The sequence below is a fragment of the Carcharhinus amblyrhynchos genome, chromosome 13 (genome assembly GCF_965287045.1).
Source record: "Carcharhinus amblyrhynchos chromosome 13, sCarAmb.v2.hapA, whole genome shotgun sequence".
NCBI lineage: Eukaryota > Metazoa > Chordata > Chondrichthyes > Carcharhiniformes > Carcharhinidae > Carcharhinus > Carcharhinus amblyrhynchos.
Window position 1 is genome coordinate 1,176,390 of NC_137336.1, and position 23,111 is coordinate 1,199,500.

A 23,111-nucleotide genomic window follows, 5' to 3' on the forward strand; every position below is an offset into this window, starting at 1 on the left:
GAGAAAAAAATCAGATCTTCTCACATTTAGTAGAAAAGATGCAAAGTGTGATTCTTGCCGAGAAGCCGGCTGCTGACTGCCAAAGGGTGCTATTGTGCACGCACCTGCTGTCTCAGTGCATTGTATTCAAGAGTGCATATTGCACTGCCACTTACCCCCCCTGCTGCCTCTGGTCATTGCCTCCCCTGATCTCCCCCACCCCTGTCTCCTCCTCCCCTGGCTGATCACCTAAACGATTGATTCCCAGCTCACTAATAATACTTAAATTAGAAGATAAATATTTAAATCAGCCTCTTGTCCTTTCTGGCATTGAATCTGGATTTTTGGCACTATGAGGCATCAGTTCTCAGCACTGTGCCACCATGCTACCCTTTTCCTGAGTTATTCATTGTTGGAGATTTTAAGAATGTCAAATTTAAGATTTTTAAAAACATTTACTTTCTTCTGTTCCTTTGTTTTCTTTCCTTCATAATTAAACCTTTCATTCCCTCTCTTTACTCTCTTTCTGTACTCGATTTAACATTTAATTCACCCACTGTAATTTACATTTCCTCTCAGTTCTTGGCTTATTAATTTTAGATTACCTCTCTCTCTGGTTAGTAAGTGAGACACCTTGCCTGCTCAGTTTGCAGAAGTCCCAGTTTCCCTCAATGTCATTAGGAACTCGTGTTTTCAGCAATCTCCCAGGGAACCCTCCCGTGGTCTGTGTAGGTCGAACTCATGACCCGATGGTTCAATGCTAATACTTGTTAGAGAGATGGTATATGTCCTACAATTCCTGGAGGATGTGCCCTGGCAATGGACATGTGGGGGATCCAATAACATATTGGTATTGTCACTGAATTACTAATCCAGAGACCCAGGGTAATACTTTGTGCACTGGGGCTCGAATCCCACCACAGCAGATGGTGAAATCTGAATTCAAATTTTAAAAATGTGAAATTTCAAATCTGATGATGCCCCAGAATCCATTGTCGCTTGTCATAAAAAATCTACCCGGTTCACTAATGTCGCTTAAGGAAGGAAATCTGCCATCCTTACCTGGTCTGGTCTATATGTGACTCCAGAGCCACAGCAATGTGATTGATACTTGAATGATCACTGAAATGGCATCTCAGTTCCAGGGCAATTCGGAAAGGGCAACAAGTGATTCACTCATAAAAAAATTTAAAATGCAAATCTTTATTGGAAGGATGTGATCGCACTGGAGGGGGTGCAGAGGAGATTCACCAGGATGCTGCCTGGGTTGGAACGTTTCAGTTATGGAGAGGTTAGAACATAGAACATAGAACATTACAGCGCAGAACAGGCCCTTCGGCCCACGATGTTGCGCCGACCAGTTAAAAAACAATGACCCACTAACCTAAACCAAACCCTTTTCATCCATAAACCTATCCACAGATCTCTTAAATGCCCCCAAACTAGGCGCATTTACAACTGCAGCAGGCAGGGCATTCCAATCCCTCACCACCCTCTGGGTAAAGAACCTACCCCTGACATCCGTCCTATAACTACCACCCCTTAATTTAAAGCTATGCCCCCTCGTGCTAGCTTTCTCCATCCGAGGAAAAAGGCTATCACTGTCCACCCTATCTAAACCTCTAATCATCTTATATGTTTCAATAAGGTCCCCTCTTAGCCGCCTTCTTTCTAACGAGAACAACCCCAAATCCCTCAGTCTCTCCTCATAGGACCTTCCCTCCATACCAGGCAACATCCTGGTAAACCTCCTCTGCACCCTCTCCAAAGCCTCCACATCCTTCCTATAATGTGGGGACCAGAACTGCACACAATACTCCAAGTGCGGCCGCACCAGAGTTTTGTACAGTTGCAACATGACGCTGCGGCTCCTAAATTCAATCCCCCTACCAATAAACGCCAAGACACCGTATGCCTTCCTAACTACCTTATCTACTTGATTCCCAACTTTCAGGGATCTATGTACACATACACCTAGATCCCTCTGTTCATCCACACTATTCAGAGTCCTACCGTTAGCCCTATACTCTACACATCTGTTATTCCTGCCAAAGTGAATTACCTCACACTTTTCTGCATTAAACTCCGCATTAAACTGGATTGGCTTGGGTTGTTTTTGTTGGAGTGGAGAAGACTGAGGGGTGATTGAGGTGTACAAGATTATGAGGGGCATAGACAGAGTGGAGAGGGAGCAGCTGTTCCTCATAGTTGAAGGGTCAGTCATGAGGGGACATAGGTTCAAGGTGAGGGGCGGTTTAGAGGGGACTTGAGGAAAAACCTTTTTTACCCAGAGGGTGGTGAGGGTCTGGAATGCGCTGCCTGGGAGGGTGGTGGAGGCTGGATACCCCACATCCTTTAAAAGGTACCTGGATGAGAACTTGGCACATCACAACATTCAGGGCTATGGGCTAAGTGCTGGTAACTGGGATTAGGTGGGAGTTGAGGTGTTTCTCGTATATCACTGCAGACTCAATGAGCTGAAGGGACTTTTCCATGTTGTATGATTCTATTAAAGGAACATATCTGGTGCATATTCTAATCTCTAATCGGAGAGGTAGGACCAGTTCTCAATATGAATATTCCTTGTTTATTTAGACATTTTTGAAGAGAGGCAGGCATTGATAAAGCATCTTCCATGACCACAGGATATCCCAAAGCACTCAATGGACAATTCTGTATTTTAGAAGTGAACTGATGTTTGTAATGGAGGAAACACAGCGGCCAATTTACACACAGCAAGATCCCACACACAGCAATGTGATAATGACCAGATAATCTGTAAGAGGTCACACACCAGATTAAAGTTCAACAGGTTTATTTGGAATCACGAGCTTTCAGAGTGCTGCTCCTTCATCAGGTAAAACCTCGTGATTCCAAATAAACCTGTTAAACTTTAACCTGGTGTTGTGAGATTTCTTACTGTGCCCACTCCAGTCGAACACCGGCATCTCCACATCACAGATAATCTGCAAGATGCTGATGATCGAAGGATGGATCTTGTCCTGAACACCAGGGCGACTCCTACGGTTCTTTGTCAAAATGCTGCCGCGGGATTTTTTCCACCCACCTGGGTGAGCAGGTGGGGCCTTGGCTTAACAGCTGATCTGAAAATCTCTGAAAGTACAAAGTCTTCTCCAGTCCTGCCCTGCAGGGTCAGCCTTCTGTTTATTCTCAAATGTTCAATTTAACCAAAATAATCACAGCAGGAATTCTCCAGCTCAGAATGCTGTAGGTGCTCAGTCATTGCACATATTCAAGATTGAAAATGATATATTCTGTGAAGGAATTCCAAGGAATTAGGGATAATGGAGTTTCCAAATAAAGATTGATATAATCACTCGGTTGTATAGAGCTTGAATATCGCTGGAAAACAGAGAGGCTGTCAAATGCTTTAAATTTTATATTTATTTATTAGTGCTAACACTGCAATGAAGTTACTGTGAAAATTGCCTAGTTGCTACACTCCGGCACTTTTCGGGTATACTGAGGGAGAATTTAGCATGGCCAATTCATCTTGCCAGCACGTCTTTGGGAGGAAACTGAAGTACCCAGAGGAAACCCACATAGACACAAGGAGAATGTGCAGACTCCACACAGATAGTCACCCAAGCTGGGAATTGAACCGGGTCCCTGGCTCTGTGAGACAGCAGCACTAATTGTTCTACCACCGTATCGCCCCTGCACCACTGTGCTGTCCCTTTTCCTCTCATACTCAGGATAGTTCTCAAGAACCCCCATTGGTTGTTCCATTCTCTGACTCATTCCCCGGGCAATGCCTTCACCAATCAGAATCGACCTGCCCAGTCTGAATCTGAACAAATGTTCTGGCAGTTACCTGTTCTCTGGTGCAATCTCCATGGCAACACCTCTGCTAATCCGTCCACATGCCAACCAATCAGCACTCCTTTCTCACACAGTTGTTGGTAATCTTGCAAACTGTGCTGATGAGTGCAAGACAAAAAGCTTTGACAGCATGTCATTTTTTTCAGCAGAGCCGGAGGTGTGAAAGTTGGTCTCACTGAGTGGTGGAGCAGGGCTGAACCACTCCGTGACTGGGTCCCATTCCCATTACTATTGAAGGAGGCATTTCACTGACCAATCCCTGTGGAATCTAGGTGGATCTGCGATGTTCCATCTCTGTACCCAATCACCTCCCAGCTGGACGGTAGACAAGCAGAGTTGTTACTGCCCCTTCTCCAGCAATACTGATCCAACCATCATTTGAAATTTCAGCTGCCCTCCAATCAGATAACTAAATGAGCAATAGGTTCACACTGATTCTCATGGGATGAATGGCCTCCCATACTATAATAAGAGGGATGATTCTATTTGATTGCGTTCCAATAAAGTTTGCAAAGGAAACCAATAAAAAGAGTTCCTCACAGAACACACAAAGAACAAAGAACAACACAGCACGGGAAACAGGCCCTTCGGCCCAACGAGCCCGTGCCGCCATCTTAACAATGCATTTTTCCAACACACATGGTGATTCTTGAGAGTTCCAGCCCTTCCCTCCATTCTTTATTCTTAGAATATGTGCAGCTCAAACAACTCTGACATTTTCATCGATTACACAATAATGAAATTGCAGGATAAATTGTTGTAGTAACTTAATTTTGTTCAAATATTATAGACCTTGCCAGCCCTGAGGTGGTAATAAGTAACCTCAGCAAGGTGATTGAGGGTAATGAGAATCTCAGAACCCGTAATGAGTACAACATCCAAACAAAATTGATATTTTTCCTATTCTTCTATTAATATATTTACCCTTTCCTAAAAAGTTCTTTCAAATGTTTGCGATATTTTCTGTGATTTAATTTCCTCACCTATAATGGCTGTTCAAAATCCCTCGGAGCTTCTGATGTTATATTGGTAGAATTCACAATTTATTTTTATTCACACGCTTACATTTGCTTAAACAATCCAATGTGATCCTGGGTCCATTGATGTTTCATGAAGCTGGTGCTGAAAGCACAGAATCATAGAGACATACAGCATGGACAAGGCCCTTCAGCCCAACTCATCCATGCACACAGCATGACAGGGCCAGCAGTACTGGGAGGGAAACAAGGTCACTTCTGAGGGAAGGTCAAGGGTTCCTTGCGGAGGTCAGGTGGCATCCTGCACATCCTGACCTTCAAGCAGCTCTCAGAAACTTTATCCATCATTCCAAAGCATCTGTTTGCCACTTTGTTGACTGTTGCCAGGAGCTGATTAGTTTGGTTTAGTCTTGTGACAGACCAATATTTCAATTAGAATAGTTTTACAGAATTAATGACACCATTCAAGGCAACATCTAGGAACGTGCTGGAAAAATGAGTCTGTAGATTGTTTCATAAAGGGGACATTTGTTTTGAGGTGACTGTCTGTCTACGGTCGATCGTTCTCCAGCTGGCTGAACCCTGGAAGATGGGCTGGGGGGCCTCTGGGAGGTCTCTGTGCACTAACTACGTGATAATTGTCCAGGAACTTTCACCTTCTGTTGGGCCTCAAATTACCCTGACCTTCCCGCCCTGTCCATAGACCCTTCCTGATCCCTATCCCCTCCTGATCACCTGATGTCAAATCCCCACCGTCCCTTATCACACAATTACGTCCACACCCCCAGACAAACACCCCCTCCTCACCCCGCCCCACCCACCTTGCACACTTATCTTCTCTCGCAGCTAGTCAAACTGTCCAGGACGTTTAAAATTTCTGGGATTCATGGGGGGAATGGCTTTGCTTCCGTCTGCCGATCCTACATCCTGAGGAAGGGACTCCAGGAGCAGCTCCGATCCACAGTTTCCAGCGGAGCCGGGTGGGAATTCCAGCTGAGGAGTTCTAGTCTAAAGGAACAAATTTGGAGTGGAGTTGGCAATCTCACTCCTCGCAAAGTTCAGCTGGATACTTTCTGGTGTTTGTGGGATAGAGGTCAGAGGTTATCAGATAGAAAAGGCACCCTCGGAGATCTACTCACCGCGTTACAGCCGGATAATATTCCTTTTGCTCCACCATCTGTTAATGGGGTTCAGGAAACCTCACAGATTTCAGCTTTCTTCAAAAATGGCCCAAAACATTCAGAAACAGAGCGATGAATAAACAACAAACACAAACCTCAGCGTCAGAACATCAGTGATCGTTATAAAACACACACACACTTGAAAGTTTACAGGTTTTAATACAGTTAGAATTCTGAATTAGGCAGGTTAACATATCTCAAGTTCAAAAATGCACACTGCTTTGAGGAAAGCTGAAATCCCCAATTAAATACCTGACTGAAATTGTGAAATGTTCCTCAGGGGCTGACAGGTGGGGGGTTCAGGAACAGCTTAAAGGAAATGTCCAAATGTTATGTTGGAAGGAAGAGCTTACCAATCAGGAAGGGATTTGCAGGGCTGAGGGCTGTGAAGCCAGATGGTGCAGTCGGGAGTGGTAATGGAGGTGGACGGGATGTGCAGTAGGTCAGTCTAGTGGAGAGCTGCTGGCTGCAAGTCATAAAGATACAGCTTCAGAAATTATAGAGGGAAGAGAGAGAATCATGGAAATCTGATCTGATTTGATTTGTTTTGATTTATAAGTGTCACAGATATTAACATACAGTGAAAAGTATTGTTTCTTGCGTGTTATACAGGCAAAGCATACTGTTCATTCTGTTTGTAATTTTTATTAATGATCTGGATGAGGGTATAGTTGGGTGGATTAGTAAGTTTGCTGATGACACCAAAGTCGGAGGTGTGGTAGATTGTGAGGAAGGGTGTCATAGTTTGCAGGGTGACTTAGAAAGGTTGCAGAGCTGGGCCGCGAGGTGGCGGATGGAGTTTAATGTGGAGAAGTGTGAGGTAATTCATTTCGGTAGGAATAACAGATGTGTTGAGTATAGGGCTAACGGGAGGACTTTGAATAGTGTGGAGGAGCAGAGGGATCTAGGTGTATGTGTACATAGATCCCTGAAAGTTGGGAATCAAGTAGATAAGGTGGTTAAGAAGGCATACGGTGTCTTGGCGTTTATTGGTAGGGGATTGAATTTAGGAGTCGCAGCGTCATGTTGCAACTGTACACAACTCTGGTGCGGCCGCACTTGGAGTATTGTGTGCAGTTCTGGTCCCCACATTACAGGAAGGATGTAGAGGCTTTGGAGAGGGTGCAGAGGAGGTTTACCAGGATGTTGCCTGGTATGGAGGGGAGATCCTACGAGGAGAGACTGAGAGATTTGGGGTTGTTTTCGCTGGAAAGAAGGCGGCTAAGAGGGGACCTTATTGAAACATATAAGATGATTAGAGGTTTAGACAGGGTGGATAGTGATAGCCTTTTTCCTAGGATGGAGAAAGCTAGCACGAGGGGGCACGGCTTTAAATTAAGGGGGGGTAGTTATAGGACTGATGTCAGGGGTAGGTTCTTTACCCAGAGGGTGGTGAGGGACTGGAATGCCCTGCCTGCTGCAGTTGTAAATGCGCCTAGTTTGGGGGCGTTTAAGAGATCTGTGGATAGGTTTATGGACGAAATGGGATTGGTTTAGATTAGTGGGTTAGTGTTGTTTTTTTTTTAAAAGCTGGTCGGCGCAACATCGTGGGCCGAAGGGCCTGTTCTGCGCTGTAATGTTCTATGTTCTATGTTTTTGTTCTATGTTCATAGAGAAGGAAAGGAGAGAGTGCAGAATATAGTGTTACAGTCACAGAGAGGGTGTAGAGAAGTCCATTCAAAAGTCTGACAGCAGCAGGAAAGAAGCTGTTCTTGAGTCAGTCGGTACGGGACCTCAGACTTTTATATCTTTTTCTGGAAGGAAGAAGGTGGAAGAGAGAATGTCCAGGGTGCGTGGGGAGGGGGGGGTCCTTAATTATCCCGGCTGCTTTTCCCGAGGCAGCGGGAAGTGTAGACAGAGTCAATGGATGGGAGGCTGGTTTGTGTGATGGATTGGGCTACATTCATGACCTTTTATAGTTCCTTGTGCTCTTGGGCAGAGCAGGAACCCATACCAAGCTGTGATACAACCAGAAGGAATGCTTTCTATGGTGCATCTGTAGAACAAAGAACAAACAAAGAACAAAGAACAACGCAGCACGGGAAACAGGCCCTTCGGCCCAACGAGCCCGCGCCGCCGCATCACCCTACACCTATTCTACCCTGAGTGTCTACGAATGGAACCCCTGACTTAGCCAGATTCAGGGGAGAATAGTGTCAATTTGGTAAACCAATCAGCCTAAGAGCACATCTTTGGGGTGTGGGAGGAAACCGGAGCGCCCGGAGGAAACCCACGCATCCACAGGGAGAATGCACAAACTCCCACAGACACAGGCCCAAATCCATGTATCTGCACAGCTAGCAGTGCTAGTCACCGAGCTGTTGCAGCGCCCGTCTACCAGTCCAGGATCAAGCACACACACCGACACGAAGTACTAGGCCACTCCCGGAACCTCCAAGAGCAGCCCACGCACGACCCACCGTGTGCATGCCCCTCGTTTGACACGAGGTGGACCTCCACCTGCGGAATAAAAAGACAAAAACGTTAATCTTACAAGCCTGCTTTTCCGGTGTCTCCCGAGGTTCTAACCTCATTTAATAGCCCCTACCATAACCCTTCATCCTCGTTTCACTCATGTGCCTATCTAACTGAACCTTAAACGAGTCCAACGTTCCCGCCTCCACCACCCTACTCGGTAGCGCGTTCCATACCCCCACAACTCTCTGCGTAAAGAACCTTCCTCTCGCATCCAAATTATACCTCTCCCCCCTCACCCTTAAATCATGTCCTCTCGTGTTCGTACCCAGTCTAGGGAGCAGTCTCTCACTATTAACTCTATCTATTCCCTTCAGTATCTTATATACCTCTATTGTGTCCCCCCTCAATCTCCGTCTTTCCAAGGAGAATAGCCCCAGTCTCTTCAATCTCTCCTTGTACCCCAGCCCCTCCATGCCAGGCAACATCCTGGTAAACCTCCTCTGCACCCTTTCCAGAGACTCCACGTCCTTCCGGTAGTAAGGTGACCAGAACTGGACGCAGTACTCCAAATGCGGTCTAACCAACGTTCTGTACAACTGAAGCATTAGACGGCAGCTTTTATACTCTATACCCCTTCCTATAAAGGCTAGCATTCCATAAGCCTTCCTAACAACCTTCTCCACTTGTGACGCAACCTTCATGGATTTGTGAACCTGCACTCCCAGGTCCCTCTGTATGTCTATACTCCTAATCGGTCTACCTTTTATCACATAGCTCCTCTCTGCATTATTCCTTCCAAAATGCATCACCTCGCATTTGTCAGGATTAAATTCCATCTGCCACCTATCTGCCCAATGCACCAACCTATCTATATCCTGTTGTATCACCTGACAATCCAGTTCAGTACCCGCCAACCCTGCCATCTTGGTGTCATCAGCAAACTTGCTGATCACACTACCTACGCTCCCTTCCAAGTCATTTATGTATACTACAAACAGGAGAGGTCCCAGTACTGAGCCCTGCGGCACACCACTGGTCACTGGCCTCCAGCCCGACAAGGTCCCCTCCACAACTACCCTCTGTCTCCTATTACCCAGCCAGTTCTCAATCCACCTAGCTACCTGGCCTCGTATCCCATGCGCCTTAACCTTTTCTACCAGCCTACCATGAGGGACTTTGTCAAACGCCTTACTGAAATCCATATAGATGACATCAACGGCTCTCCCATCGTCAACGGTTTTTGTCACCTCCTCAAAGAATTCCACCAGATTCGTAAGGCAAGACCTCCCTCTAACAAAGCCATGTTACGTATCCCTAATCAGATCGCAACGCTCCAAATGCTCATACATCCTACCCCTAAGTATTTTTTCCATTAACTTCCCTACCACCTATGTCAAACTCACCGGCCTATAATTCCCAGGGTTATCCCTACTACCTTTTTTGAACAGCGGGACCACATTTGCTACCCTCCAGTCTTCTGGGACCTCACCTGTGTCCAAAGAAGAGACAAAGATTTGCGCCAGAGGCCCAGCAATTTCATCTTTCACCTCCCTAAGCAGCCTGGGATAAATACCATCAGGCCCCGGAGCTTTATCCGTCCTTACGCTACCTAAAAGCCCTAGCACTTCCTCCCTCGTAATAGATATTTCCTGCAACTGATCCTCAGTTCCCTTCAAGAGACCGCACGATTCCGAACCCCTCTCCTTCGTGAATACCGACGCAAAGTATTCATTCAGGAGCTCCCCCATTCCCTCTGACTCAATACATAACTCTCCACTCTTGTCCTTAAGAGGACCAATTTTCCCTCTAACTACTCTCTTGCTTTTAATATAGGAATAAAATGCCTTTGGATTTTCCTTAATCCTACCAGCCAAAGCCATTTCATGCCCTCTCTTCGCCCTTCTAATTCCCCTTTTTAGCTCCCTCCTACTCTCTCTATATTCCTCCAGTGCACTCTCCGTACCCAGTCGTTTCGACCTAACATAGGCCTCCCTCTTCCGAGAAGTTGGTGAAAGTCGTAGCTGAGAAAATAGAGGCATTGGTGGGCTTTCTTAATGATAGTGTCGGCACGGGGGAACCAGGACAGGTTGTTGGTGATCGGGACACCAGCTGGAGGACAGGAAAGGGATAGAGACTGGTGAGAGAGGAAGTGACTGGAGAGTGGAATTTATCCCAGGCCGGGAGAGTGGGACTGGTGAATTGAAGACTAACCCTCGGGGAGTTAGTGGTGGGGAAAACAATGTTGGATTATCCTGGTCAGAGTTGAGTGGTGGGAAGTCAATTTTGACAAATCAATTCAGATTGGTGATTAAATATAAGCTGGAATTTAATTAGTTAATTTGGCAAAAATATTCTTAGCAACAAAAGTTTGATGACAGTTATTTAAAATGGCAAAATAAAACTCTTCAGAATGGCGAGGATAAATGATTAGAAGTCAACAGCACAAAAAATAATAATTTTCTATGATTGCAAGGGTTCCACAAATTACTCCTGCAGCTGGGAGTTTTATTGAATCAATGCTTCTATTTGATTCAGATTACTGATATAAATTACACTCTGTCACATTTTGCTGCTATTTATCAAACAACACCAAGTTAAAGTAATAGAATCTTAAAATTATTGCAGTTCAGCAGTCTGCTACAATTAGTAACCCACAACTGATTTTTCAACATCCCCCATATCAACACGGCAGCCCCTCCCCTGTGACCGACTCCAAATGGTTCATTCAGGAACGCAGGTGGTGAGATTGTCATCGACTTCAGGAAGTGTGGTGGAGGATATGCCCCCCGTCTACATCAATGGGGATGAAGGAGAAGTGTTTGAGAGCCTCAGATTTCTAGGTGTTCAGATCACCAACAACCTGTCCTGATCACTCCATGCAGACACTATAATTAAGAAAGCCCACCAAAGCCTTTATTTTCTCAGAAGAATAAGGAAATTTATCATGTCTGCTACAGCTCTCACCAACTTTTCCAGATGCACCATAGGAAGCCTTCTCTCTGGTTGTGTCACAGCTCGGTATGGGCTCCTGGTCTGCTCAAGATCGTAAGAAACTACAAAGGGTTGCGAACGAAGTCCTGTCCATCACCAGTAAACCTGTTTCTCATCCATTGACTCTGTCTACACCTCCCACTGCCTCAGAAAAGCAGCCAGCATAATTAAGGACACCACACACCCCGGACATTCTCTCTTTCATCTTCTTCCATCAGGAAAAAAATTACCAAAGTCTGAATTCACATACCAGTCGACTCAAGACAGCTTCTTCCCTGCTGCTTTCAGACTTGTGAATGGACTTATCTTGCATTAAGTTGATCTTTCTCTACACCCTAGCAATGACTGTAACACGACATTCCGCACTCTCTCATTTCCTTCTTATGAATGGTATGCTTTGTCTGCATAGCGCACAAGAGACAATACTTTTCACTGTAAACAAATACATGTGCCAATAATAAATCAAACCAAATCAAATCAAATTAATGGAAAGGTAAATTGTAATTCAGATAAAATTCATTAGTAAATTGGTGTTGTCGTAGTTTGAATAATTTGTTCAGTGCAATTAGCGATATCATTTATACAAATTAAATGAAAGCTGATAAGATTACCAAAATATATCACATAAATGTGAAAAAGTCCAAGAATCATTGGCAGCTTAAGATTCTGAAAAGAAAGATTTGGAATTATATAGTACCCGCAGGATGTCTAATCAGTGCTTTACAGCAAATAATGTACAGTGTAGTCATTGATGTAAAACAGGAAATTTGGGAGCCACTTTGCACACAGAAAGATCCCACAGATTGCAACGATGTAAGAATCTTTTCCTTTCTGCTCAGTCTGTTCCTCAGGATTGAGGATGATTAGCTTTGATGGGTTGTGAGATGGATGATCAGTCCAAAACACAATCTATAGGCTCTGCCACAAGGCTGGTTGAAGGGTTGGCTGAATGAGGCACTGGTGATCTTGTGTTCTCTTGAATGCCTCCACTTTGCCTCTGCATGTTCCTGATGAAGTGATGTCTGAATCTACCCTCTCCATTCTGAATCAGCCATGAGTCAGGGACTCCCGTGTGTGTGTGTGTGGTTGCGGGGGGGGCGTATTTCAGATCTCTGTAAGGCAGTCTGGAGCACATCTCCAAAGTGACATCCCTGTAATGACCAGACAGTCGATGGTCCATTCTTGCGCTTGAGCTCAGGAGGGGGCTTAAACCCACAACTTGCCAATTTTTAAAATGACATCACTGTTAGCCACACCCAGGATCTCAATGTAATCAGAACAAAACAAAAACTAAACATTGATAATTATTCTGCTTTAATAAAGGCAACATTTGGCAATAGCTGATGTAGCTGGCAACCAATAAAAAATATTAATTTCTGCTCCTGACTTCAATATGTCAGGTCCCAATGAGCTGATTCCATGTAGTTAAATGAATTAATTATCTTGTAAATGTTTGTTAAGCTTGAGGCTAAATCGCCATTTGGCCAGATAGATGTTTTAAGTAAACAGTGAGTCAGGAATTTGGCTTTTGGCTTTATCTCTGTTGTAGATCACAACGTCTCAACCCGTGACAAGCCATTACCCAGTTATTCATTGCTGCTACTGTCGGACTTCAACACAGCTTAGTGTCTCTTTACTTTAGTTACAATCGTCTTACTTTATTATTGCCCTTGCTGAATTTATGGATGCCAACAGACCCAACAGCTGCAAGTAGACAGCATTCTTCCTCGAATTCACATCCTGACCAAAGGAAGGGCATCTGGTTATTCTCCTGAATGTTTGTGAGATCTTGCTGTGTATAGAAATGTTCCCCATTTTTTCTGCCTGCAGCCAAAATAATCCATTGAGAATGAAGCTTAGAATAATTTCTGATGAGTGTGATGTAACACGATAAATACAAGGCTTTGTTTTTGACATTCAAAAGCAAGGATTGGAAAATGCGCATTTATTGTAATCAATAAGATGGTCAGCCACAAATTACACTCTCCTGGGTCTCCAGTCCAAATATACGTCAATAGAATCTTCAGTGAATCTTACCACAATCAGCTCCCCCCACTGGGAGACTGAAACCAGGGGGCACAGTCTCAGAATAAGAGGCCATTCAGGACTGAAACCAAAAGAGAAAATGCTAGAAAATCTCAGCAGGTCTGGCAGCATCTGTGAGGAGAGAAAAGAGCTCATGTTTTGAGTCTCGATGACCCTTCATCAAAGCTAAAACGCAGAGAAAGTGGGAGATATTTATACTGCAGGGTGAAGGAATGAAAGATGAGTCATAGCCACAGAAACCAGGGGAAAGGCTGCTAATGGCAGCCCACAGAGAGAATAAAGGGTGTGAATGGCCAAATGGCAGAGAAGATGTAAACTGTGACAGATGGAGATGTGTGTGTGTGTGTGTGTGTGTGTGTGTGTGTGTGTGTGTGTGTGTGTGTGTGTGTGTGTGTGTGTGTGTGTGTGTCTGGGGCTGGGGGGGGAGGCGTTGGGGGGATGGTGGTGATAGGACAGAGATGGAATGTAGAAAAGGGGAAGGGGGGAAGGTAAGGGGATGGGGATAAAATAGTGGGAAAGACTGGTGGAATAAAAATGAACAAAGACAATAAAGAAATAAAAGGTAGAGAACAGTAAAAAATTAAATAAAACAAAATGAAAACAAAGGGGTGGAGGTGGGGTAGAGCAAATCATCTGAAGCTTTTGAATTCAAAGTTGAGACAGGAAAATGCCCAGCTGGAAGATGAGATGCTGTTCCTCCAGTTTGCGTTGAGCTTCACTGGAACATTGCAGCAGGACAAGAACAGACATGTGGGAATGGGAGCGGGATAGTGTTAAAATGGCAAGGAACAGGAAGATCAGGGTCCTGACTGCACACAGAGCGAAGGTGCTTAGCAAAGTGATCACCCAGTCTACACTTAGTCTCTCCGATATAGAGGAGACCAGATTGGGAGAAGCGAATACAATAGATCAAATTGAAAGAGGTCCAAGTGAAACGCTACTTAATCTGGATTGAGTGTTTTGGGCTTTGGATGATAAACATAGAAGAGCTAAAGGGACAGGTGTTACACCTCCTGTGATTGCATGGGAAGGTGCCATGAGTGACAGGAGAGGTGCTGGGTATAGTGGAGGAGTGGATGAGGTTATCCTGGAGGGAACGGTCTCTGTGGAATGCTGACAGAGGGAGTAAAGAGAAGGTGTGTTTGTTGGTGGCAGCAGACTGGAGACACACACACACACACACACACACACACACACACACACACACACACACACACACACACATCTCCATCTGTCACAGTTTACATCTTCTCTGCCATTTGGCCATTCACACCCTTTATTCTCTCTCTGGGCTGCCATTAGCAGCCTTTCCCCTGGTTTCTGTGGCTATGACTCATCTTTCATTCCTTCACCCTGCAGTATAAATATCTCCCACTTTCTCTGCCTTTTAGCTTTGATGAAGGGTCATCGAGACTCAAAACATGAGCTCTTTTCTCTCCTCACAGATGCTGCCAGGCCTGCTGAGATTTTCTAGCATTTTCTCTTTTGGTTTCAGTCCTGAATGGCCTCTTATTCTGAGACTGTGCCCCCTGGTTTCAGTCTCCCAGTGGGGGGAGCTGATTGTGGTAAGATTCACTGAAGATTCTATTGACGTATATTTGGACTGGACTGAAAATGGTGGAGGATTATGCTTTGCACGCGGAGGCTGGTGGGGTGAAGTATGAGAACATGGGGTACTCTATCCTTGTTCTGGGGGGGCTGGGGGGGGTGGCGGGTGAGGGCCATGGTGTGGGAGATGGACTGCACGCTGTTGAGGGTCCTGTCGATAACTGTAGATGGGAATCCATGGTTGAGGAAAAAGGAGCCCATATTAGAAGCAACACTTTGGAAAGTGGCATCATCGGAAGAAATGCGATGGAGGTGAAGGAGCTGAGAGAAAGGGATGGAGTCCTTACAGGATGTAGGATGTGAGGAGCTGTAATCCAGATAGCTGTGGGAGTCAGTGAGCTTGTAATGGATATTGGTCGATAGTTTATTGCCGGAAATGGAGACAGAAAGGCCAAGGAAGAGAAGGGAAGGGACTGAGATGGAGCAGGTGAAGGTGATGGAGGGGTGGAAACTGGAAGTAGATAAATTTTTCGAGGTCTGGACGAGAGCATGAAGCAGCACCAAATTAATCATCGATGTTCCAGTAAAGGAGCTGTGGGAGGGGACCTGAGTCAGCCTGGAACAGGGAATGTTCCACATCCCCCATAAAAAGACCCCTGTGGGTACCCATTGCTACTCCTTTGATTTGGAGAAAGTGGGATGAGTTAAAGGAGAAGTTGTTGAGAGATAGAACAGACTCATCCAGGAGGAGGAGAGTGGTGTTGGATGGGAATTGTTCAGGCTTCTTTTCTAAGAAGAAGCAAAGAGCTCTCATGCCATCCTGCTGTGGGATGAAGGTGTAGAGAGATTGCACATCCATGGTGAATCGGAGGGGGTTAGGGCCTGCAAACTGAGCACTGAGATGAGGAAGAACTTCACACTTCTTCAGAGGGTGGTGAATCTCTATCTGAGAGCAGCACAGTCATCGAGCATGTTCAAACAGACATCAATAGATATCGGGGCTGAAACACGCCTGCCTCACTGTGTGGGGATCGTATCTTATCAAATACCCAAATCTAAAGCCTGTTGCCCCCCCCCGGTGGGAATTTTGGGGTGTACACGGCCGGAGAATCCCTCTCCAGGAAACTATTACACCCAGCGATAAGGCAGAGTGCGGAAAGTGGCTCGAGGTATATGATTGGCCATCATCTGATTAAATGTTTCCATATATTTTTGCCACTAACAAATACATTGAAGAATTTTGCCTGAAAAATGGTTAGAATATGGAATGTGCTGCAACAGAGAACAGCTGAGACGGATTACAAAGATATATTTAAAGATTACAAAGATATATTTAAAGGAATTTGGATAAGGAAATGTGAGACAAATGAACAGGAGGGTATGCTGATAGAATGCTGATAGGGCGAGAGGAAATGGGGTGAAGGGGACTGTGTGCAGTATAAATCCCAGTAAAGACCAGCTGGACCTGTTTCTTTGCTGTAAATTCCATGCCGGAGATTCTAGCTGAGATTGTGCGGTGAGTGGGTTTCCTGCTAGGCATCGCAGTCTCCACAAACCTCCGGGCACTGGGATTTCCGGTGTCATCAGCTCTGCACCAGAAACCAGCGTGGAGGGTTATAAATTATATAAGTGAAGTTCCTGTGCCCGCTCGCCTCTCCTCCTTCCCCACCAGGAGTGTTTCACTCCAGTGGGGTTTACAATAGATTCCCACTTACAAGAAGCTGGCGGCCCGGCAACACTGGACTGAAGGGGGGGCCATCGAGACTTCCCAGGAGGAGAGGGGTGAGGTGGGATGCACTCAGGGCATTGCCAGCCAGGCTCCCTGGCCCTGCCCAATGGGCAAAGTGGCACAGCCCACTGGGTTTTAGGTGGTGCCAAGGGGTGGGGCTGAGTGGGGGGCCAGGGACTAATGGGGAGAAGTCAGTGGGGGTGAGGGGAGGTCCCACTGCCACTCCGCACTCGGGCTTGGCGACAGAGGGGAGAGGGCCAGGGAATGGGACTGGCCATCACGGTGGGAGGGGTGGGGTTGCGGTCAGCCTGCTAGGGGGGGGTTGGGACTGCAGAGGGGAGAATGGTTCAGTACTGCCGGTGGGTGGGGAGGGCTGAGATAGAAGCGAGCTGGGGGGAGGGGTGGAGTAGGATGTGCATCAGAGAGGAACCTGAGGCAAGCCCAGGGGCTGTGGCCAGGCTGTGGGGGAATTGGAGGGGGGGACGATGAGGAGTCGTGGGGCTGGCCAGCAATCGGGAGGCCGCCAGTGCGGGTCTACTGTGCACGTGCTGGCCTCGGTACAGACAGATCAGCGTCCGCGCTGTGACTCACTCAGCACTATGCTGCCGGCATCTCCAGCAGGGATAGCCCCCACCTCCTGGTTTTCCGTGTGAACCTCCCTGAGGCACACCGTAATGTGGGAGATTCAGTTTGAAAATCCGGCTGAAAGAAACAGAGAGAGTTTTTCCCGTTTATGTTTAAATGCTTTTAATTTCTAACTGAGCTGGAGCACGAAAACTCACCCCCATTAATCTAAATTCTGAAAATGCATTTAAATGGTTTCCTCCAGAGGCACAATTAAATGGAAGAACGAGAGCAGTTTTATTGATTATTCAGAGTAGTTTGCAACTTTAATAAGTAATGAGAGAAGATTCTGGCTAATTGGAATTCTGAAACTCCCTGACATCCGATCTGACTTTATAAAATGTACCTTTCAAATGTTATTGTTGCACAAACCATCTGCACAGAGCTCGGTCTTATCCAAAATACACATTTCTACAATGGCTCCCTTCAATCACTTTGGAATACTTAATGTTATAAAGTATACATTAGAATAAATTACAATAACTAGTGCAAACACACTTTTATAGGTTTCTGTTCATGGGATGTGGATGTCGCTGGCTGCCGTCGCATTTATTGCCCAACCTGAGGGCGTTTAAGAGTAAACCACATTGCTGTGGCTCTGGAGTCACATGTAGGCCAGACAGGGTCAGGTTGGCAGATCTCCTTCGTTGAAGGGACATTAGTGAGCAAGTGGGTTTTTATGACAATAGTTTCATGGTCACCATTAGACTTTTAATTCCAGATTTCTATTCAAATTTCACCATCTGCTGTGGTGGGATTTGAACCTGGGTCCCAGAGCATTAGCTTGGTTCTCTAATGCATTGACAAACCACTGCACCACCTGCTCCTGATTCAATTACTTCAAAATAGCCACTAAATATAATTTCAATGTTTTTTTTAATCTGAAATGTTTAATTTTGCTTTTGTGTGCTCTAATCAGTGCTGGGTCCTCTGCTATTTGTGATTTTTATCAATGACTTGGAAGAGGGGGCTGAAGGGTGGGTCAGTAAATTTGCTGATGACACCAAGATTGGTGGAGTAGTGGATGAGGTGGAGGGCTCTTGTAGGCTGCAAAGAGACATTGATAGGATGCAGAGCTGGGCTGAAAAGTGACAGATGGAGTTTAACCCTGATAAGTGCGAGGTGATTCATTTTGGTAGGACAAACTTGAATGTGGATTACAGGGTCAACGGCAGGGTTCTGAGGAATGTGGAGGAACAGAGAGATCTTGGGGTTCATATCCACAGATCTTTGAAGTTTGCCACTCAAGTGGATAGAGCCGTGAAGAAGGCTTACAGTGTGTTAGTGTTTATTAACAGGGGGTTTGAGTTTAAGAGTCGGGGGGTTATGCTGCAACTATACAGGATCTTGGTGTGACCACATTTGGAATATTGTGTTCAGTTCTAGTCACCTCTCTATAAGATGGATATGGAAGCATTGGAGAGAGTGCAGAGGAGATTTACCAGGATACCGCCTGGTTTGGAGGGTAGGTCTTATGAGGAAAGGTTGAGGGAGCTGGGGCTTTTCTCTTTAGAGTGGAGGAGGATGAGGGGCCACTTAATAGAGGTTTATAAGATGATGAGGGGGATTGATAGAGTGGACGTTCAGAGACTATTTCCTCAAGTGGATGTAGCTGTTACTGGGGGGCATAACTATAAGGTTCATGGTGGGAGATATAGGAGGGATGTCTGAGGTAGATTCTTTACTCAGACAGTGGTTGGGGTGTGGAATACACTGCCTGCTGTGATAGTGGAGTCGGACACTTTAGGAACTTTCAAGCGATTATTGGATAGGCACATGGAGCACTCCAGAATGATAGGGAGTGGGATTGGTTTCGGACAAAGCTCGGCACAACATTGAGGGCCGAAGTGCCTCTACTGTGCTGGACTGTTCTATGTTTGATCTTCGATGTTCTAATTAATAGTTTTTGCTGATGCAAGTGTGTTTGCTTTGATGTCAGAGCATATTAATTCGAGAAAAGTATTTCATGGAAGTTTAATGCTGAGTTTCGTATTGAGATTTATTCTGTGAGGGACAGAGCTTTGAACTGAATTCCAAGATTGATGATAGATGAATCCCTCACCAACGATGTCCATAGCAGTTTGTCTCTTACCCAGGGTCAACATTGAATTGCTGATGATAGCAGCACAGTTCCATCAGTCACAACATGCTGACCCTCATTGACGTTGGTTTAGGAACTCCATTAGAGACAGCTATCACTCCAAGACTTGGGATCCCTCAGAAAACAAAAAGAACCAATTATAGTAACAAAAACAGGAAACGTTGGAAAATCTCAGCAGATCTGACAGCATCTGTGAAGAGGAAACAGAGCCGACATTTCAAGTCTGGATGACTCTTTGTCAAAGCTGAACATTGTAATAAGTTGGCTTCAGCAGTAATTAATGAACAGAAGATTTATTCACAGCAGCAACCATATACAGAACAATGACCACTTGATGCTTACACTCCAGGATCTAACTGCTGAGGAAGCCCAGACAAGTTGGAGTGAAGCCCCAATTTGGTTGCCAAATGGTCAGCCTGGGTCATGTGACCCTTTTAGAAGCTCACCACATAAAAGGGCCAAAGGCCACACTATTATGGGCCAGAACAATTCTGATTTGATTTGATTTATTATTGTCACATTTATTAACATACAGTGAGAAGTCTTGTTTATAGAATCATAGACTCATAGAAAAGCTACAGCACAAACAGGCCCTTCGGCCCACAGGTTGTGCTGATCATATCCCTACCTACTAGTCTTACCTATAACCCTCAATCCTATTAAGTCCCATATTCTCATCCAGAAGTCTCTTAAAAGACCCTATCGAATTTGCCTCCACCGCCACTAATGGCAGCCGATTCCACTCACTCACCACCCTCTGAGTGAAAAACGTACCCCTGACATCTCCTCTGTACCTACTCCCCAGCACCTTAAACCCGTGTCCTCTCGTGGCAGCCATTTCAGCCCTGGGAAAAAGCCTCTGAGAGTCCACCTGATCTTGCATGCTATAGCGACAAAGCATGCCGTTCATAGAGAAGGAAACAAGAGATTGCAGAATGTAGTGTTACAGTCACAGCGAGGGTGTAGAGAAAGATCAACTTAATGCGAGGTAGGTCCATTCAAAAGTCTGACAGCAGCAGGGAAGAAGTTGTCCTTGAGTCGGTTGGTACGTGACTTCAGACTTTTGTATCTTTTTCCCAAGGGAAGAAAATGGCATAGAGAATGTCTAGGATGCATGAGCTCCTTAATTATGCTGACTGCTTTGCTGAGGCAATGGGAAATGTAGACAGAGTCAATGGATGGGAGACTGGTTTGCGTGATGAACTGGGCTACATTCATGACCTTTTGTAGTTCTGTGCAGTCTTGAGCAGAGCAGGAGCCCAGACCAAGTTGTGATACAATCAGAAAGAATGCTCTCTATGGGGCATCTGTAAGAGTTGGTGAGAGTCGTAGCTGACATGCTAAATTTCCTTAGTCTTCTGAGAAAGTAGAGGTGTTGGTGGGGTTTTCTTAACTTTACTGTCGGCATGTCACACATATCAGAGAACGTGGTGTGTATGCAGGTTAATACCGTTTGTGAAGCTGCTTATTGCAATGGTCATCGCCATTCTGCAACAAAACAACACTTTAAACAATTCTTTCACAGGAAGGGAGCTGTCTGAGGTGTAACATTTTAATAGATACTTTCAAAAAGGTTTCCTTTTCTCTTAATCATCTATATTTAATTGGAGGAGTTTACAGATGCTGTGCAAGTTCTTCAATGTTAAGACAAAGGACACCTTAAAAATACTCTTCACGTGCTTGTAAATGTCGTCAACTAACAGGGGCTTATACAGGGAAATGTTTTAGAGGAAGGTGAACATTATATAGAACCTTATGTATCTCAGGAATGTGGTAAATTGGTTTGTAGACAATTAATTGCTTTGAAATGATTTATACAGCTTTGTAAGTGATAGATTTGGGGTTGTGATTGGAGAGAACGGCTGGAATTGGTTGCTAACTTTGATCTAACTGAAGGAATCCCAATAATGCCATCAGAGTGTTATTTGTGTGATCTCACATGGTCAGTTTTAAGCTCATTGATACCTGGGACAGGTAGTACTGAGCAAGCGGGGGGCTGCAGAAGGACTTGGACATGTTAGGAGAGTGGGCAAAGAAGTGGCAGATGGAATACAATGTGGAAAAGTGTGAGGTTTTGCACTTTGGAAGGAGGAATGGAGACATAGAAATTTTCTAAATGGAGAAATGTTCAGGAAATCAGAAACACAAAAGGATTTGGGAATCATTGTTCAAGATTCTCTTAAGGTTAACGTGCAGGTTCAGTCGGCAGTTAGGAAGGTAAATTCAATGTTAGCATTCATGTCGAGAGGGCTAGAATACAAGAGCAGGGATGGACTTCTGAGGCTGGATAAGGATCTGGGTCAGACCCCATTTGGGATATTTGGAGCAGTTTTGGGCCCCACATCTAAAGAAGGATGTGCTGGCCTTGGAAAGGGTTCAGAGGAGGTTCACAAGAATGATCCCTGGAATGAAGAGCTTATCGTATGAGTAAAGGTTGAGGACACTGGGTCTGTACTCACTGGAGTTTAGAAGGATGAGGGGGAAATCTTATTGAAACTTGCAGGATACTGCAAGGCCCAGATACAGTGGATGTGGGAAGGATGCTTCCACTATTAGGAAAAACTAGAGCCAGAGGGTACAGTCTCAGGCTAAAGGGACAATCCTTTAAAACAACAATTAGGAGGAATTTCTTCAGCCAGGGAGTGGGGAACCTGTGGAACTCTTTGCCACAGAAGGCTGTGGAGGGGCAGGTCATTGAGTGTCTTTAAGACAGTGATAGATAAGCTCTTGATTAATCAGGGGACCAGGAATTATAGGGAAAAGCAGGAGAATGGGGATGAGAAAAATATCAGCTGTGATTGAATGGCGGAACAGACTCGATGGGCCGAGTGGCCTAATTCAGCTCCAATGTCTTATGGTGTTCCAGCTCTAGATGTTGTTATTGTGAAATCTTGTACAGTTTTTATATAATCTCTTCTTTCCCATTGGGGAATTGTCACCAAATACTGGCAATTACCGTTAACTACCACCATTCTGGCCAGTGCCATTTCTGTGCCAGGGTTAAATGGGGTCATAGAAACTACAGTGCAGAAGGAGGCCATTTGGTCCATTGAACATGCATCGACAGCAAACCTACCCAGGTCCTGTCCTATCCCAGTAACCCCCATATACTTGCTTCCTAATCGCCCTGACACTAGGATTAATTTACATGGCTAATCAACCTAACCTGCACATCTTTGGACTATGGGAGGAAACCGGAGCACCCAGAGAAAACCCATGCAGATACAGGGTGAATGTGCAAACTCCACACAGAGAGTCACCTGAAGCCAGAATTGAACCTGGGTCCCTGGCGCTGCGAGGCAACAGTGCTAACCCCTGTACCACCCAAACTGACTACTGGAGGCAGGGTTTGCTGAGGATTTGTATACTATTTTAGTTCTGGGGAGTTTTGGTGGATATTGTGTCATTAAATGTTTCAGCTTTGTTGGAAGCTAAAGAAAATACATAGCTTGCCACACACAGCCACACATCACAATCAGGTCACCACTCAGATCAAAAGAACTGGAAAAATATACATTGAGTCGAGTCAGCTTTTGGGTCCCAAAGCATTAGAGACTTTTTTTATATCCCGATGTTGGTGTTTGACCAGGAAAGTGACAGTCAGCGTTACAAACATGGAGAATTTGTAACGGCGAACACTCTGTTCCCAGAACTGTAAAGAATCTTCACGTTAC